This window comes from Neofelis nebulosa, chromosome 3 (genome assembly GCF_028018385.1).
Source record: "Neofelis nebulosa isolate mNeoNeb1 chromosome 3, mNeoNeb1.pri, whole genome shotgun sequence".
Taxonomy (NCBI): domain Eukaryota; kingdom Metazoa; phylum Chordata; class Mammalia; order Carnivora; family Felidae; genus Neofelis; species Neofelis nebulosa.
This window is the reverse complement of record NC_080784.1, coordinates 164,312,829-164,332,904: the sequence shown is the minus strand read 5'-3', so window position 1 is coordinate 164,332,904 and position 20,076 is coordinate 164,312,829. Positions and strand designations below refer to the sequence as shown.

The 20,076-nt window shown below is 46.1% G+C and overlaps 1 protein-coding gene across 1 annotated transcript in view; it reads right to left on the bottom strand.

Moving 5' to 3' along the window:
* LNX1 (ligand of numb-protein X 1) overlaps positions 1–19,202 on the bottom strand; it is a 185,047-nt gene extending 165,845 nt beyond the window's left edge. The window contains exon 1 of the mRNA XM_058722571.1: positions 18,904–19,202. The gene's annotated coding sequence lies outside the window, so the exon portion shown is untranslated. The remainder of the gene's footprint in view (positions 1–18,903) is intronic.
* Positions 19,203–20,076: the final 874 nt, after the last annotated feature.

The window sequence follows — 20,076 nt, the reverse complement described above, 5'->3', positions numbered from 1 at the left end:
AGGCTCCAGGCTCCGAGCCGTCAGCCCAGAGCCTGACGCGGGGCTCGAACTCACGGACCGCGAGATCGTGACCTGGCTGAAGTCGGATGCTTAACTGACTGCGCCACCCAGGCGCCCCATCTTTCTTTTTATTTTTGTAAGGGAGGAGGCATGGTGAAGCCGAAGGGATGTATCCTTCCCTGGCTTGAGGGGAAACAAAGCTTCATTGTCCCCCCAAAAATACATTAGCAAGTACCTGTCGATGCGTGTCACTGTGGTAAGAAGACAACAGTGTGAATAAAGTAGCCGGTTTTGAAGTTCCTCTCAAAGATCACGGGAAAAGTGGACGGCAGAGCAATGGTAACAGCATCTCTGAGGCATTGACTGGCCCCTTAGAATAGAACGAACAGGGCTTTGAGGCAAGACTTGGGTGTTCAGGTGATTCTGTTCCTTACTCCTGTGACCTAAACAAATTATTTCACCTTGGTGTGTCAGGTGCTGATAACAGCAAACTGGAAATGATAGCGCCCATATTTAGGTGTGTTGAAACACTTCTACACAAGCACCTGACAAAAGGCACATAGAAGCAGCTTGATGGATCCTGGTTTTCTACCCTCTTCCATTTACTCACTTATTTTGCTAGGAGTTTGGCAAGAGGACAGCAGATAAAGCATGTCCGTGTTTGGCTGTCAGGGAGGCAGACGTTCAGCCCTAATACCCAATTAGCTGTTCCCATCATATGCCCCTATCCAGACTCCAGACAGATTTCTAGGATTTATATTGACCCTTTGCATCAAGGAACAAACAAACATATCCAAGGAAACGTGGTCAAAATCCACATTTAAAGCATCTGTTTGAAGTGAAGATATTATAAGCTTTTGCTTGTACACAGAATCTAGGTAACCTCCCTCCCTCACGAAAAGAGCAATTGAAGTGATGCTGTGGATGATCAGATGGAAGAATCTTGGGTTATATTACGAATTTAGGACTGGGGCGCCTGGGTGGCTCAGTCGGTTAAGCATCCGACTTCGACTCAGGTCATGATCTCAGTTTGTGAATTCGAGCCCCACGTGGGGCTCTGTGCTGACAGCTCGGAGCCTGGAGCCTGTTTTGGATTCTGTACCCACCCCCCACCCCCCACACCTCCCCTGCTTGCTCTCTGTCTCTGTCTCAAAAAATAAACATTTTTTAAAAATTAAAAAAAAAAAAAAAAGAACTTAGGACTGAATTATTGCCTCAAGGGTTTCACTTTCCTTTTACTACTGAAAGGACAGAACATATGCCAAAGCCGTTTAATGAGAGGAAGTCCAACCTGTACTGTCAAAAACCTCGTGATGCAAACGAGACAATCCCCATCATTGGATCACATACAACCCCACAGCTGCCATATTATAAACATGGAACAAGGACCCCTCCAGCCTCCATGAAACTTGTGTTTTGCTTTCCTCAGGGCAGTAGTTCTCAGACTCTTTTTGGAATCTATTTCCAATGACAAAAAATGTAATGACGCCCCCCCCCGCCCCCGCCAAACCAATCTGTTTGTATCACCATCGCATGAAAAATGTAATCAGGGTCATAGAGAGCCATGGTACAACTTTTATGAAATTTCCTGAGGAACTGCAAAAGTAAAGAGATTGACCTATTCCAGGAGCAAGGAAACACTCCCAGTCATGATAATAATTCCCTAGTTTGCGAGTGGTTGCACCATGGCTGTCCTGTCATGTACACTTTTTTCACAACCACCTGTGACATTGTAGCATTGCTCAATCCGTACAATACCCGGAAGTAGGTACCCTTATTACTGTAGTTCATCACTTCTAAGATGCCAAAGGCTGGAAATATGCACCTTTATTTGATGAACCACCCAGAAAGAAAACAGTGCTGCCAATGAAACCACAACACATCATCAGCGATAAAGCAAAGAGACCATTTTAGATACGTTAAAAATGTGAAAGAATGAGTGCTTGGAACCAATGAGCTATGGACTTTCCCTTCTGCAGATGAGGGAACATAAGCATTACTCAAGGTCAGGCTGCTCCCGGAGACTGAAGCGTGAAACCCCACTCGCACTCAGACCTCCTGAACTTCTACCTGAATGGGCTCCGTGCAAACACACCTACGGTTTTGCAGATCATCTTGGAACCAAGATAGAAGGTTCTTACCAGGTACTCCTAAAAGTGCCACTTTAGAAGGAAAGGATCTGTCATGATAGGTGGCAGTCATCACGAGAGCACTTTTCGCAAGAAATGACCGATTTTTTTTCAAAGGGAAGTAGGAAGGGCCAACTACCTCTGTCTTCCCAATACGCGGCATTGATATCACGTAGGTACAGTCAATGCTCATTCTTCCTGAATTCCATATTTGCAAATGCACCTACGCACTGAAATTCATCTGCGACCCCCAAATCAACACTCGTTGCGTGGTCACAGTCATTTGAAGATAGCGAAAAATATGAATTACCAGCTGAGGTCAAACAAAGTGCTTATTTCAGCACTTGTACTGAAACAAGTGTCCTTTTTATGGTCTAGTTAGTGCCACATTTTTCGCATTTTTGTGATTTTTCTTGGGGCTTTTGGTATTTAAGATTTGGTACCCGAATGTCGTTCAGATGTGCCGTCCAGGGTCCTATGCACGAGAAGGCTGTGCTGTGCCTTTACGGAGAACGCAGGTGTGTTAGATACAGTTCATTCAGGCACGTGTTACTTGGGCCGCTGGCCATGAGTTCAATGTTAATAAGTACACAATACATATTAAATAAGATGTCTTTATACAGAAACACACATAAAACAAGGTTATGGATTGATCCGTTGATGAGACCGTTTCAACCAGAGGCTCACAGGAACCTAACTCTGTATTTCCCCTGTGAGTGCTTAGTATTCACTAATGGGAATTGACTGTTTTGCATGTTAAACCGTCAATAGGACTATTTCTTCTCTTGCTGACTTTCCCACTATTCACATCTCATGGCCGTGAATCCCGTGGAGAAGTCAAGTTACAGGAATAATCAGGAGTTTTATATATATGCATTTATGTGTGTGTATATACACATATATATACGTATCTGTATATGTACATGCATATATATACATATACATACCCACACATAAATGCATATATGTAAATACACACACACATATTAAGTAGGCAAAAAAGTATGCCCGGGGTGCTTGGGTGACTCAGATGGGTAAGCATCCAGCTCTCGATTTTGGGTCAGGTCACAATCTCACGGTTCGTGGGTTCAAGCCCTGCATCGGACTCTGTGCTGACAGTGCAGAGCCTGCTTGGGATTGATTCTCCTTCTCTCCCTGTCTCTCTGCCCCTCCCCTACTCATGCTCATGGAGCATGTGTCTCTTTCAAAATACATAAATAAACACTTAAAAAAAAAAAGGATGCCCAATGACAAGATCTGGAGGGAAACACAGAACAATAGTATGACAGCAGTGGTGAGAAGATAGGGGTTTTTAACATTATTTTGTTAACATTTCTAATTGTTGGCACTTCTTTAGAGCTTTGTGTTACAAACCATAAAGACTGTCAGGAAGGGGAGGAGGCAGCCCCAGACAGAGGGTGGGGGGGGGGGGCAGAGCAGCCCAGGAAGCCCCCCAGGGGGTGATGCCTGCAGGATTTCCTTGTCCTCAGAGTGTTTCCTTGGCTGTGGAATAAGCTCACTTGATTCTAGAGGAACACAGAACTCTGTATAAGCTTCTTGACCTTTCTACCCTCCTCTTTAAAAAGTCAATAAAAGAAACCTGAGGAGGGAGACCAGGAGGAGGGGGGTGGAAGGGGAGGAGGAAGAGGGGGATGGAGAAAATGAGTCTGTGATCTTAGTGTTTTTCTGCTGAAGATAGGGTATTGGCAAGCAGGTTGAAGGCACACCTCCTTGCTAAAATTAAGAGTCCGAGTCTTTTGTTTTAAGCCTTGATGTAATATAAATGATGAAGAGCCACCAGTTACAGAGGGACCACCTTGCATCTGTCGTCCTGAAAAATCTGTGCGTTTAGGGGGAGCTGTTGTCAACCTTGGGAGCGACCAAGGAGATGGTGCCATTATGGAAACACTGTGCCTGTCTGGTCTGCAAAACAGAACTCCTCACATTAACTTACAGAGGAAGTGGATGACCTTGGACGACAGTTTGTGTCCTTGTGGACAGTGGCTGATTCTCCACAAAATTGTCCATGGGCTGATTCTCACAAGAGGTTTCAGAAATGAAGCTAGGGTTTCAGGTCTGACCTGCATGAGCTGCCTTTATTCGGACGGTCTTTGTTTTCCCCAGTCTGGTCGGCAGTCCTTCCGGGGCCTTCCTCAATCCCTGGCGGGGGCTGAGGCCCAGCCGTTGTTCGATATGAAAAGGTGCTGGAAGGCCGGCTGCTCTAATTGGAGTTGCACCTGCAGACCCCGGCCTCGGAGGCAGCTCGCTCGGGGGGGCCGCTGTTGCTGTGTGTGCGCGCACAGTTGATTGCCTCAATGCACACTGGGATCCTGCTCAGTTTTTTGGCCTGAATACACTGGAGGGGATCCAAGCCGCTCCGTCGCTTTCTCGGTTCTGGGTGGGGAGGCACTCTCTCTTCTCTGCTCTCTAAGAAGAAGGGATTTTGCCATGCGATTATATCCAGTGTATTTTGGTCTAATCTCTTCTGGCTCCAAGAGGGCTTACCCAGATAAGAGGTGCCCTTCAGGCTGTACGAGAGGGTGCCACGGCTGGGCTTCACCCACCCATAAGTTGCTGTGTTAGGAGTTTCTCACACTTCACTCCAGTAACACCATCCAGGCAGCGCTGAAGAGCAATGACCACAACCTCTGTGCTCAGGCCAATGAGAAGCAAGTGGAGAAACCACCCAAGTGCGTCTAACCGATGACCGTGCCTCGGTGCCCCACACAGCTCCCTATCTCCAGGGCTCCTTCCTAATGCCCATATTTCGTGTGTCCAGTCTGATCAATTTTGGCGTCTGGAGATGAGACGGCCATACAAATCATCACCACAACTGAGCTAATGGATGCGTCCATCACCCCCAGAGGGCTCCTCGTGCCCCTTGGTAATCTCTCCCTCTCACTTCCCCCTCCATCTCCGTCCCCAGGCAAGCCTGGATCTGCTGTCTGTAACTATAGATTAGTTGCCTTTTCTAGAATTCTATGCAGGTGGAGTCGGGCAGTATGTATTCTGTTTTGTCAGGCCTTTCCCACTCAGCCTAGATAATTTTGAGATTCATTTATGTTGTGTGTATCAACAGCTCATTTGTTTTTACTGCTGGATGGCATTCCACTGGATGGACGTACCACTGCCTGTCTCTTCATGCACCTGTTGATGGGCATTTGGGTTGTTTCTAGTTTGGGCCGATTACAAAAAGAACTACTAGGAAGGTATGTGCACACATCTTTGTATGGGTATAAGCTTTCATGTCTCTTGGGTAAATGCTTAAGGGCGCAATGGCTGGATCAAATGGTAAGTGGACATCTAAATTTTTTTTAAGTTTTTGAAGCATTTTTTTTTTTAAAGTTTATTGTGAGAGCGAGAACGCGTGAGTGGGGGAGGGGCAAGGAGGAGTGGGGGAGAGGGAGAATCCCAAAAAGTCTTTGCACTGTCAGTGCAGAGCCCAACGCGGGGCTCGAACTCACAAACCGCAAGATCATGACCCGAGCCAAAACCAAGAGTTGGACACTTAACCGACTGAGTCGCCCAGACACCCCTACACTTATCTTTTTATGAAACTGCCAACGTGTTTTCCAAAGTGGTTGTACTGTTTTACCATCCCATTAGCAGTTCCGATTCCTACATACCCTTACCAACATTTGCTAAGGCCAGTCTTTTTTTAAGGCTAAGCCATTCTAATAGATACGGAATGATATCTCATTCTGGTTTTAATTTGCTTTTTCCTAATGACTAATGATGTTGAGCTTCTTTTCCATGTGTTTACTTGTTATCTGTATATCTTCTTTTGGCTAAGTGACTGTTCAAATCTTTTGAGCCTTTCTTAAATTGGCTTGTCTATTTTCTCATGATTGCGTTTGGAGAGGTCATTATACGATTTTTCCCAGGGATATTTTTTATTTCAAGAATTATCCTGGAATGTAAGACACTGCAAAGAAAAGTTTCATAGAATTTTCAGCACTAATCAGAGCATGTGGGGAACAATTTGGGGGCTCAGGGCCTTCTAGCCCCTAGAGATAATACTCTTTACATGCCGTATTCTGCCTTATAATGATGAAAGCAGGTCTTGCCAGAAATCCAGACAGGCCTAGCCCACATCTACTTTTGGAGGCTCTTGGGATATTAAAAATGAAATAAATTTCAAAATAGACATATGAAAAGCATGGTATATTTTAAATGTATATATTGAACACATTAGTGCTTTTGACCATATGTGAAAATTCAGCATGAGTATAACACTGGAGATGATGTCAAGATTTTTTAAAAAAAGGTTTTTAATGTTTATTTATTTTTGAGAGAGAGAGCAAGCAGGGCAGGGGCAGAGAGAGGGGCACAAAGGATCCAAAGGAGGCTCTGGGCTGACAGAAGCAAGCCCAATGTGGGGCTTGTACTCGCGAACTATGGGATCATGACCTGAGCCGAAGTTGGACACTCAACCAACAGAGCCACCCAGGTGACCCTGATGTCAAGATTTTACATTTGAGGCCTGATGTGGGGACTGAGATAAAGGGCTCTCCTGGCCACTGGCCATCTTATGATAGACCACGCAAGACCAGCACCAGGTTGGAGGACTTCTGATACACCTCGGTATACCCACTTATGCTTGGGGCTAAATGAATGCTACAGAGATGGCTCTATAAGAAAGGACCATTTCCCAGGTATACAACCATTTCCTGCCATGATGGTAACATGGGGAACGCCAATCATGGCCCTTTAGGGCCCTTTGGAGGGACCCCTTGCTCAACCCACTTGAGAGCCTTTGGGACCAAAGGCTTCCTTCGGGCTGGTAGAGTCTTGGCCTTTCCCACTTCGTCTGAGTCAGAACTGTGCTATGAGCGGCGTGCTTCACTCGAAGGATCCCAGAGACCTCCCAGGCACGCACACAGAAGCTCCCACCCTCTGGGCTTGTTCACCATCGTTTCTGAGGAACCTCAATCTCCTTTCAGGGCTGGTTGCACCTAGTGCCGTGGTTCTCTGTAGGGGGTGGTCTTGGCCTCCACGGAACTTCTGGAGTCATTTGCAGACATTTTTGATGGTCAGAACGTGGGAGCTATTACTGGCCTTTGGTGGGTTGAAGCCAGCGATGCTGCTGTCGATCCTACAGTGCACAAGACAGCTCCCCACAACCAAGAATTATCCGGCCCCAAATGTCAATGTCGGTGAGGCTGAGAAACCTTGATCTTGATGATTTCCCCAGGTGTCCACCAGAATGGACAGAGAAAACAACTGACACAGGTTCTGGGAAAGCGGTTCTTTGTTCATTAAGCAGATGAGTGCTGCAATACCCACATAGAGCTTTGGTCCGGAAGCGTGAGGGGATGGGAGGAACAGGTTGCCCAAGGCCTCTCATGCTCTCACGGCCTTTCTCCCCCTTCTCTTCTCCCTCCAGGAGTTCTGCTTTTAAACCCCGTCCTACTGCATGGTGACTGGGCAATCTACCTAATCTCTCTAAACCTCAGTGTCTCCACCTGAAAAATGGAAGACCCTTAGTATTTTTTAGAATTATGAAACAAGCCAGGCCATGTAGGGTTCGACAGTGGCTGGCCCAAAGTGGCTGTGATTATTATTCCTTCATGAACTGAGCCCCAGTTGGACACAGAGCACCTTGTCAGGTGTCTTTCCTAACCACTCAGTGCCAGTTGGTGACAAGTTTTCATTAGTCTGCGAAAAGACATTGCCTCTAAAAGCCTTAATGATAACCCTCACCCCTCAGAAACAAAACCTGATGGATATGTTGAACTCACTGTGTTTTGTGCTTCATTTCAGTGATGACAGAAATGAATGAAAAGGGAGTTGAGTTAAAACTGTGTCATATATTGAGGTATTTGTGAATGTGTGTATATTTGTTTACAGTCGGTGCAAAGAAATTTACACAATGAGCTTTGTCAGAAAACACAGCGCTAACTGGGACTCACACAGCAAGTCCTTGGGAACTCTAGGGCTCTCCCGTCCCAGGACGGAGCAGGGCCCCGTGTCCAGTGACTTAGATAACATCTCAGGTAGGGTCGGTTACTTCAGCACCAGAGGGCTTCATTGCCAGACGGCCAAGCAGAGGCTGTGAGGCTCGTGCCAGACTGAGCTCAGGGTGTTTCTGGAAGGTCATTGTTGCAAACCCAGAGAACCAGTTCTGTGAGGTTGGCTCAAAAGGGATATTTAATCAGAGTACAGAGAGGTGTGGTAATGGAGTGGAGGAAGTCTGGGTAAGGATTACAACCGGCAGTCAAAAGGCTCTTCTCGGTTTTCAAAAGAGTGGGGGGAGAAGTAATGTTTTGGTTCTGGCCCTCAGACAACACCCCGATTCTTTGCCAAGTGCGGGAGAGTGAGCCCACAAAATCACCAGTGAGCCAAGAGATAATCCAGGTGATAAGGACTCAGCCAGGCGGCATCTGGCCCAAAAAATAAGGACAGAAAATTTGACTCAACTGCATTTCTGCCTGTGTGTTTTCTCACCGGGCAGGAGACGCATTTAAAGGTACAGATAGCTTCTGCTCTTGGGGATTCACAGTGGAGCTAACACAAAGAAGCCCTTGGCCTCCTTTGGCAAGGGAACTCTAATAAGACTTTGGACCCTAGCGCCATGAAAAAGCTCCCTAGGAACATTCCAGAAAACAGGCTAGATCTCCTGCCAGCCCAGGAATGTGGCAGAGTCTTCTTGTGCAGAGAGCAAATGGATTTAGGAATTTTCTTCCCTTAGATGGGCTGTTCTCCGCCTTCAGGAGTCAGTGTGCATAACCATCCATGTTTCCCCACCGGGCTATCGCAGAAAAGGGAAGGAGATTTTACTTACTTCCATCAAAAGGTCGAAAAGGCCACAGAAATTGCCCTTTAGTATTAAGAGTAGAAATGTCCCGAAGAGCTGTTAATTCTGTCTCACCAGCTGAGAGAAGACAGATTTATGGAAGGAAGACAGTTTGAGTGACAGGCATTCTGCCCACTCTGCTGAACACTCTGTGAATTGAGATGAGCCAGAACAAGGGGTCTGCATGGCGTTAGCCTGACCTCTCCTACAACCTTCATCGAGTTTAGTTTAGATGAGGTATGCCCTTGTCCGTTATCTGTGGACACTAAGGCAAAACAAAAACAAACAGGCATTTTTGCATCTCTCGTGCTTATGTTAGTGCCTTCATAATTGTGCTTTGGATGAATGGCTGAAACGGTGGAAAATACCCTAATTTTGTGCCTGTGTTGGTGAGACTGTGGCTTACTGTATCACTCAGAGGTCCCTTTAGAAAGCCTAACATGATCGATTTCTATTCCAAGTTCAGGTGACAAAGGTTTTGTACCCAGAAAGGATTATTTCTCTGTCTTTCTGAAAATGAGAATGATGTCATTGAATATATCTCCCTTGGCTCTGAGTTCCAGGAACCTCAGCGTTAAATCTGATGCTCAACTGTACCAATCATGTAGGCTCGTGTGGCATCCATACCTGCTTCCTATTTCTTTGGGCCTTGTCATTCTATTCTTTTTTATATTTCCCCTGCCCCTAATTTAAATTCTTGATGATATTTTCCCCCATTTTATTGCAGAGCCCACAACCTCAGATGCCCCCAACTGCCAAGAAGGTGGCAGTAAATGACTGTAGTGAGTGGGGCAATACGGCACGGTGTGGCCTGTGGCAAACTGGGACATTCTACAAAGATAGCATTGTCTCCATTCGCCACCATCAGTCTCTATCCTCCGACCCTGCTTTATTTGTAGCCTTTATCATTTTCTGTAATGATCCTATTGATCTGTTGACTTAAGCACAGGCTGCCTCACCTCTGCTACATCCCAGCACCCACAAGAGCACCTGACACAGAATTCTCACCCCCACCGTACTTTGCTGAGTGAGTGAATTAGCAGATAGAAACGTGGGACCAGTGTGGCCAAACGCACCGTGGCCCACTGGTGTGTCGTTATTTTTCCAATTTGGCATAAGTGCGTTAAGGCCCCACAGAGGTGAAGCAAACCTGCAAGGTTAGAGGTGGAGGAAGCGTTAGAAGGCAGGACTCTCTCTGGGAGTCGGAACTGGCCCTCCGGTCGGGTGCTCAGGAAAGTTAGGCGGATACTTCCCCCGACACAGCACCCTCGACTTCAGAGTCAGCCTCACGCTGGGTCTGTTTCTGTACATTTCAGTGCAGAGGGAACCAGCCTGAGACATCAGGGTGAATGTCTTTCAAAGCCCTCTTACAGGGCACCTTTGGCTTGACTACCGCCGGGCAAAAATTGCAAGCTTTAAATGTTTTAGCAGCACCCAGAGACCACTGAGCAATCATCATATTGTATAGCGTCTCTTTCACGTCTGTAGCTGCAAAATGATGCTGATCTTCTTTGTTTTGGGAAGCGATCTCCTTACATCATTGGAAGACTGGTAGGTGTGACATGGCAGAGAGTATCTCAGCAAGTCTTTGAGGTGACTGAGATCTGGCCAATATTTATTTCCTTCTTTCCCCAGAGAAGAACTTGAAAACAAAATACGGGTATTAAAGTTTGTGTCACTGACATTTCTTAGGAAACTCTGAGATGTGAAACATTTGTCTATAAATTAAAGAATTCTTTTCCTTCCACAGTTCTCCTAACCATTTTTTTCCAGAATGAACTGCCTAAGGGGGGGGGGGGTGGGGCGGGAAGCAGTCCGGCTTGATTGGCATTTCTCAATCACTAGTTTTAAATGTGGTAAATACCAAAAATATAAAGTTACCATTGGGGCGCCTGGGTGGCTCAGTCAGTTAAGCGGCCGACTTCCGCTCAGGTCACGATCTCGCGGTCCGTGAGTTTGAGCCCCGCGTCGGGCTCTGTGCTGACCGCTCAGAGCCTGGAGCCTGTTTCAGATTCTGTGTCTCCCTCTCTCTCTGCCCCTCCCCCATTCATGCTCTGTCCCTCTCTGTCTCAAAAATAAATAAACATTAAAAAAAATAAAAAAAAAATAAAGTCACCATTTTAACCGCTTTAAAGTACACAGCTCGGTGGTGTAATGTGCATCGTTGTATACTTTGCACTGTTGTGCAGTCATCACCACCCTCCATCTCCAGAACTCTTTTCATCTTTCCAACTCGAAGCTGTGCCCATTACACAGTGACTCCCCACTGCCCCTGCTCCCAGCCCCTGGCTACTCACGTTAAGTGGGATTACACAGTATGTGTCTTGTGGCTTCTTTTACTTAACATCACGTCCTCAAGGTTCATCCGTGCTGCAGCATGTGTCAGAATTTCCTTCCTTCTGAAGGCTGAGTGGTGTTTCGTTGCATGTATACACCACACTTTGTTTATTCATCCGTTCGTGGGCTTCCGACTTTCTTCCGGCCCTGGGCTATTGTGAATAGTGCTTCTGTGAAGGTGGGTGTACAGATATCTCTTTGAGTCCCTGCTTTCAGCTCTTTGGGGTGTAGACCCAGAAGTGGAATTGCTGGATCATGTGATAATTCTCTGTTCAATTTTTTGAGGAATCGCCACACTGTTTTCCATGGCAGCTGTACCAGCCAACATTTCTAGCAACAGTGCACGAGAGTTCTTACCGACACTTGTTATTTTGCGGGTTTGGGTTTTTTCTTTAATTTTACCGTTTTTTTTTTTTTTTTTTATAGTGGTCACCCTCGTGGGTGTGAGGTAGTATTTCACTGTGGCTGAGATTTGCATCTCCCAGATGATTACTGACTTTGAGCATCTTTTCATGTGCTTATTTCCATTCGTGTATCTTCTTTGAACAAGGGTCTGTTTTGTTCAGTTTTCAATGGGGTTGTCTGTGTTGTACTGTTGACTTGTAGGAGTTCTTTATATATTCTGGATATGAATCCCTAAGATACGGCTTGCGAACATTTGCTCCCATCCCACAGGTTGCACTTCACCGTGTTGTGTCTGACGCAGAGAAGTTTTAAATTTTGAGGCACCCTGTGCACTTCTGAGCTTGTATTTCTGGTTCCCCTGGCTCTCAGGCGATGTGTGCCGTGGGGGAGGACAGCTCCAACGACAGAGTCCTAGCAGGTCACTTCTGAAAGGCTGCCAAGTCCTATCTCAACAAGACTTTTAGGATGGATTTCAAGAATGCCCTCCCCCACCCCCGCCTCCACTCTCTACTGTACTTCGTCAGGGTGCAGAAATGCTTTAGCACTAACTGAATTTTAAGACGGCCTCCCTTCAGCTGTGGGGTAGCCTTGGTTGGTGCTGGTGTCAGAACAATCATAACCAATACTATGGTCCTAGAACTCAGTGGGTGTGTACAATGGCCACTCCTAATGGATCTCCATGCCTGGCAAACCAACAGAAAAGAGGTTTCCACGGCGTGTCTCTTTTGTAACATTGGGACCTACAGAGGCCAAAGCAACGAGAAGATTACAGTGGACTCCTATCCCCCAAAATATGTCAAAAGAAAAACAACAGTAAGCCATAAATAAAATATGCTCATAGAAGTGCGTGGAAGTACTGATTTTTCTCAAGGTGACGACTTCAGAGTTGCTGTTGAAATGCCCAAATCCATTCTTTTAAATTTATCTGTTTTAATTAATGATTTTTTTTGTGCCTCTGCCTTGCCAATGCCTTAATCCCTTTTTGATCCACCTCTTGGGAAATAATAATATCTGATATTTATTATATACTTCATATATGCTGTGCAGTTTTCTATGTACTACATAAAAGAACTAATTTAATCCTTATTCCCATTTTGTGAGGTCAGGACTATTGTCATCTCCAGGTTTACAGTCAAGGAAACTGAGGCACAGAACAGTAGCTTGCCTAAGACCGCACAGCTTGTTACTGGGAGAGCCAGGGTTTGAACCCAGAACATCTGGATGCGGAGCCTCTTGTCCTCAAATGAAAACTCCAGCTGTATTGTCAGGTGGCCTCCCTCCAGCAGCCTGCACCTGTCTTTCCCGCCCTGCCCTTGCGTCTAGCTCTTCGCACGCCGATCCCTGTGCTTTCCACCCCAGCCCTCCTCACCTTGCCAGGTCGGAATTCCCCTGGGTATCTGCTCTCTGCTGTCCCAGCAGGGTTGGTGGCCCTCCCCTGGCAGGCTGCTGAGACAGCTAACACTGCACCCAGCCACAGGGAAATGTAACTGTCTCACTCGTGTCTGCTTCCCACAGAGGCCTTGAGAGTTTCTTGAAGGTGGACACCAAGGTTCAAAGCTCTATGTCCCAACCCAGCCAAGTACCTGGTATGCAGTAAGCACTGAAATATTTAGTTTTGAGGAACTAAGTGAGGAAGAGCCTAGGATGGGATTTGAGGAGGAAAAGGAGCAGTGATTGCCCAAATAGTTTTCACCCTGGAAATGTTGTTAGTGCCCTAGCCGACGTCCACGTAAATTAGAGCAATATTGAATGGAATAGGATCAATGGTGGGAACCTTAGTCCCTTAGGCCTGATACTGGGGACGTGTGTCCTATCTGTGTGGAGGAGGCTGCTCTGCTCCCCGCAAATCAAAGAGTAACAACAAATATATGTGCGCAAATGAGCATCCTGGGACACAGAGCAACTTCTGAGTTTCTCAGAAATGTCAAAATTGAATGAATGTCTTCTCTCCTTCCCTTTCTCTCCCTAAATAATTCAGTCTTTAAAGCCATGAGACGGGGTGGGACACCTGGGTGGTTCAGGTCATCTGACTTCAGCTCAGGTCATGATCTCACGTTCATGAGTCTGAGCCCCACAGCGGGCACTGTGCTAATGGCTCAGAGCCTAGAGCCTGCTTCAGACCCTGTGTCCCCCTCTCTCTCTGCCCCTCCCCAGCTTGCACTCTGTATCTCTCTCTCTCTCTCTCTCAAAAATAAACATTAAAAAAATTTAAAAAAATCTATGATACAGGGCCAAGTAAGGTAGTTACCCATGCAGGGGGTAGAGGAGATATGGTGGTCCAGACAGGGCATCAGCACCTCCAGGGAGTGAGGGGGCTAGCCACGTAGAAGGGCGGCCTAGATCGGGTGCCAGAGCCTAGATGAGCAGAGGAAGGTCACCCTAGGGAGGGCAGCTTGACACAGAACTCTAGAATCCATGCAAGGTGAGGCGGGCATCTGCATGGAGAAGCGGGCAGTGGTCGTGATGGGAGTTGGTTCCAATCAGGGGACTGATTGAACGTATTAAGGCTAATGGGAGCCAGCTCGAACTAGTGGTAAAGAGACTTACAAATATAAAATATAGAAAGGGAGATAACTGGAATAAACCTCGGAGTGTTGGATTGCAATTGGAAGTAACCGTGTGAATTTACAATTTTCAGTGCATATAGGTCAATATAGAAACACACACCCGGGTCCTAGCTCTGTCCATCGAGAGATTCTGAGAACAGCAACACTCCAATTCATGATGAACACATCTAGCAGTCAGGCTTTGGATTCTAAATAATTCTCTACTGAAAGGAACTAGAGTTCCTTGGAGAGAGAGCTGATTTTAAGGCCGGAACATCTCATTGCACTAGGAAGTCAGAAGGGCTCAGAGGATATGGGAACATATCAAAAGGGATTGTTGGCATGTTCGATTAAGAAGGAGACATTTAGGTAACTTCAAACTACTTTTCTACAGGAAACTTATGAATTAAAGAAGGAAGAAGAGTGACTTTAGAGCAGAGAGCCCTGGCAGTCATGTCTTTATGACACTGGGATATCATATAGCAATCCCAGTGACATTTAAAATCATCTGCCATCTGATCGGATGACAAGGGAGGAACACAGCATCATCTCTGTGACATTTTTTGCCAAGGTTGTAAAACTTGAATGGAAGCACAAGGAAACTCAGACAAACCCAAATTGAGGAACATTCTACAGAACGACAGGCCTGCATTTTTTTTTTAATTTTTTTTTTAACGTTTATTTATTTTTGAGACAGAGACAGACAGAGCATGAATGGGGGAGGGTCAGAGAGAGAGAGGGAGACACAGAATCTGAAACAGGCTCCAGGCTCTGAGCTGTCAGCCCAGAGCCCGACGCGGGGCTTGAACTCACGAACCGCGAGATCATGACCTGAGCCGAAGTCGGATGCTTAACCGACTGAGCCACCCAGGCGCCCCTTTAAAAAGTGTCAAGGTCACGAAAGTGGGGGAAATACTGAAGAAAGTTTGCTATTGGAGTGGACTAAAAAGATGCAAACAGGGATGCCTAGGTGGCTCGGTGGGTTAAGCGTCAACTTCGGCTCAGGTCATGACCTCATGGTTCATGAGTTCAAGCCCCGCATCAGGCTCTCTGCTGTCAGCATGGAGCCTGCTTTGGATCCTCTCTCTCTCTCTCTCTCTCTGCCCCTCCTCTGCTCTATTTCTCTCTCTCTCTCTCTCTCAAAAATATACAAATATTGGGATGCCTGGGTGGCTCAGTCGGTTAAGCATCCAACTTCGTTCAGCTCAGGTCATGATCTCACAGTTTGTGGATTCAAGCCCTATGTTGAGCTCTGTGCTGACAGCTCAGAGCCTGGAACCTGCTTCAGATTCTGTGTCTCCCTCTCTGTCCCTCTGCTGCTTGCGCTCTGTCTCTCTCCCTCTCAAAAATAAACAAACACTCAATAAACAAATAAGTAAATAAATAAATAAACATAAAAAAAATGATGAAGACAACTGGATGCAACACTTGATTCTGAAAATGAGTTGGTCTGAGGATCAAATGGCAACTGATGAAAATTTAGTGGGGTCTGAGGATCAGATCATAGGAATGTATCAACATTAATTTCCTGACTTTGTGGTTTATGTGGGGGGACGTCCTTGTGTATAGACAATGTACACCAAAGCCTATGGGGAAGATGAGGCGTTGTTTTGGTAGCTTACTCTCAAAGGGTTCGGGAAAAATACACTGCAAAGTTCTTCCTACTCTACGATATCTACAACTTTTCTATAAGCTTGAGGTTTTTCTAAATACATACATGCATATATACCTGTATTCTACATCTGTATCTGCATCTACATTTGCATGTAGTGAATATGTTAGGTTGGCATTATAACGTTTTCCAGACTTTTCAGGCACCCAGAGGCTGCTGTGGGTGAACGAAGTTTGGAGTAACTGCTCCCGCAGCAGGATTAGGGTAGGGCTGCTGAGAGTTGGGTCTCTGATCAGTTGCAGGAGATAAGTATTCTTGTTTCGTGATGAATGGAGGGAGTCCTGTGGTATCTACAGAGCTGATCATGCTGGCCACTTGACTTATCTGATGACGGGCTCATCTGCCAGAACGAAGAAGTAGAAATACTGAGGGCTCCTTGGTCATCTTAGGAGGTCCACGAACTTGTTGGGATGAGCACTGAGTTTTGTATGTAAGCAATGAATCATGGGAATCTACCCCAAAACCAAGAGCACATCATATATGCTGTATGTCAGCCAACTTGACGATAAATTATATTCAAAAAAAATATTCTCTACCAAAAAAAAAAAAAGTCCATGGGATAACGAAAAGGCCAGTTTTTCAGGGTTCATCTGGAATGTGGATTGTGCAAGAGATTCCACCATCATTTGAGGTTTGACCCAAAGTGCTAATAGTGACAACCACAGCCTGTTGGGCCCCTCCCGTAGGCCAGAGCGCCCTTTTATGTGTCCTTTTTCTAATCTTCACAATGGTTCTCCTTGGGAAGTATTGTCCCCATTTTGCAGATGAGGGAGTACAGATTCGGAGAGGTTTAGTAACCTGATCGTTGTTATGGGCCGAATTGGGTCCCCCCAAATTCACATGTTGAAACCCTATCTCCCAATATCTCAGAATACGACTGCATTTAGAGATAGAGCCTTTCAAGAGGTTATTAAGTTAAAATAAGGCTGTTAGTGTGGAACCTAGTCTAGTATGACAGGGGTACTTAGAGGAAGAAGAAACTTGGACACACAGAGAGATACCAGGGGTTCACGCCCATAGGGAGACGACCACATGAGGACACGGCAAGAAGGTGGCCATCTGCAAGCCAAGAAGAGTGGCCCCAAAAGAACCAAACCTGTCAACACCTTGATCTTGGACTTTCAGCCTCCAAAACTGTGAGAAAATAAATTTCTGTTGTATAAGCCCCCTAGGCTATTGTGTTTTGTTATGGCATCCCTAGCATATTAATACACTTGTGCTTTGCATGTGGTTGAGGATGAAGCTGGGATCCAAAATCACATCTGTGCAGGGCTTTTCACCGTCCTATGCCACCTCTCTACACATAGGGCCTCTACTGTGAAACCTCCTCCCGTTTCCCCCAATAGGCTGCACAGGCCACACACCCAAACCCTCCCCGAGACCCCTCCCCCATGGTCCCAGAACACTTAGTGCACTGCAGATAGTTGGTTGCACCCAACGAATTCACAATGTTTGATCAGATTGAGAGTGGAGCTACTCTTATCTGCATCCCCAGCATCCCCCGTGGAACTAGGCGCGGGGTAATCACCATAGTATTTATCGAGCACTTGCGTGCCCGCCAAGGCTTCACATGCGTTATCTCATTATCTCATAAAATTGCCATGGCAAACCTTAAGACAACTCCGTGGACTAGGTATGATCATTATTCCCACTTTACATATCAGAAAACTGAGGTCACAAGGGTTCACTGAATTACCCCAGGGCATAGAGCCAGTAGGTGGTGGAGCCAAGGTTCACGTCTAATTCCCAGAATGCTCTCTTCACCCCTGCTTTGTTGCCACCATCTTGCTGTAAATGTTCCCTGAGCCAATTCCTGCCCTGCGGAGTTGTGCCAATCTGAAATGCTCTCCCTCGATCCAAGGCCCCTCTTTACACCAAGCCCAAGTGTGAAGCTCACGTCCTGTGGAGAGTCCTCTCACATACAACCTCTGCCCTCAGCCCCCATGCGGCCCTCCTTCAGCACTCCTTAGGCAGAGTTTGCACTGTGACCCATCATGTGACCTTGGCGTGCTGGGCACCTCGAAGGTAGTTGATCAACATTTGGTGAACTGGATTCAATGCCTAGGGATGGATGTAAACAGGGATAAATAACAAGGTGGCATATTATGCTGGATACTCCATTTCTGGATTTTCTAGGGAGCTCCAATTGCTAAAATTCTATCCTCTCATCAGATCACTTGCAGGGTATGTGGCAGAGAATATAGCCTGGTATTTGGCTGAAACAGTACAGTCACCAGGGGCCCTGGGTGGCTCAGTTGGTTGAGCGTCCAACTCTTGATTTCAGCTCATGTCATGATCTCAGGGTTGGTGAGTTCGAGACCCACGTCCAGCTCTGAGCTGATGGCATAGAGCCTGTTGGGATTCTCTTTCTCCCTCTCTCTCTTCCCCTCCCTGGCTCTATTTCTCAAAATAAATAAATAAACATAAAAAAAAAGTACTGCAAAGAGGCAGGAATAGAGACAGAATGTGCTGTCACTCACCTACCCACTTGCTACTAGGCAAGTCACAATTTCTCTGGATCTAAATCTCTTCATGGGTCAAATTGCAATGACAATGCCGATTTCTACCATAGCAATGAAACCAAAAAAATGTGAATATGCTTTGAATAATGATGAAGAATAACATAGAAATGCAGTCACCATTAGTGGGATTGTTTATGTGTTTACTGACCTGTTTGGCCAGAAAAAATAAAATAAAAAAAAGCAGCTTTTATTTTTGAAAGTGAAGGAAGAAGTTTCCCCACGAAGACCAGTACAATAAATCAATAAATTAATAAATCAGATATTAAAAGAGTAAATGTCCTCAGGACCTTTCTAGAGTGTCTTGAGAAAGACATAATGAGACATTTCTATCTTCTAGGTTCTCCTCAAAAACTTGCCGTGTGTGTGTGTGTGTGTGTGTGTGTGTGTGTGTGTGTGTGTTAGGAGTAGGGGTGGGGGAGGCTGGGCTGGGATAGTCAGGGGCAAAGTTTGTCAAATTGCATGAGATGTTACCTGGTAGAGGAACCAGGCCTCTTACCTTTGCTGCATCGTGACTCAGTTCCCAGCTGTGCGAGGCCTCAGGGGACAGTCCATTTGGGAGCTGAGCTTTTGTGACTCAGTAGTAGCCCAGGGAAATGTTCTTTCTCTTTCCTGTGTCCTGTCTTCCAGACATGCATGCAAACCACTGGCCCCAGAATTAATCAGCTCACCCCTTGCCCCCTTTTCAAGGCTTTGTCTCATGCTGATCCATAAACCTGAGAGCAGCCTCTGGGGAGCTTCCAGGGAGAGAAGCCCTGACCGGAGCAGCACTCATTAGCATCAGTGACAAATGTGTTCTGGTCTGGATGAGGCTGAGGCTCCCTCGAGCTTCCTTCTGCTCTAGCTAAATCCAGGATCCTTTTGTTCACCTATACAGCTGCCAAGTCAGTCCTACCGCACCCCTGGATGTTATTTTCCTGCAGGCAATGGGAAAATGAGCTCGGAGCCAGGGAAGGGAAATCAACAAGGAAATAAACACAGCGTCACCGCACCTTCAGGTCATCATGCTGGGGCCCATTCCTAAACAGGCAGGGGCCACTGCCTGGACAGGCTTCAGAACCCTGGGCATCTTTTTATTTTTAATTATGCAGAGAAGTTATGCACTGAAATGGATATCGGGCATGTCAAGCGATCCTGAGTCGTTCCGATGCCTTGCCAAAACTTTCAAAGATTTTCCATAGGCAGTGTCTCTTATGACTGAACATTTGCTAAGGTTTGTAGACAAAGGAAAAAAAATGAGCACGATTATGGCTGATACTAGTTAAGACCTTTAACTCTAAAGATTCAGGACTGTTGTTTAAAGAAGGATTTCTTCTACTTACTCTTCAACATCACGGTCAACAGCAGCAGCAGCGGTGTCTTCGCTAACGTCAACTGAGTGCTGATTGCCCGGTCCTGAGCCAGTTACCCGACCTGTATTATTTCATCTAATTCTCAACCTAATCCTCCAGGTATCATTCCCATTTTTGCAGAATAAGAAACTAAGGATTAGAGGGCAAAGTGCTCCTGCAAAGTGCTCCAGAGGGTTATAAATGTAAAAACTGCCTTTCTGGAAATACGCTTTTCCGGGTCTCGCTTGTCCCACCAGTCAGCTTAAGCCCTTCTGCGGACTGACATCTCTGGTGATGGCCGAGGAGCTTGCTTACATAAACAGCCCTGGAATTCTAAATAG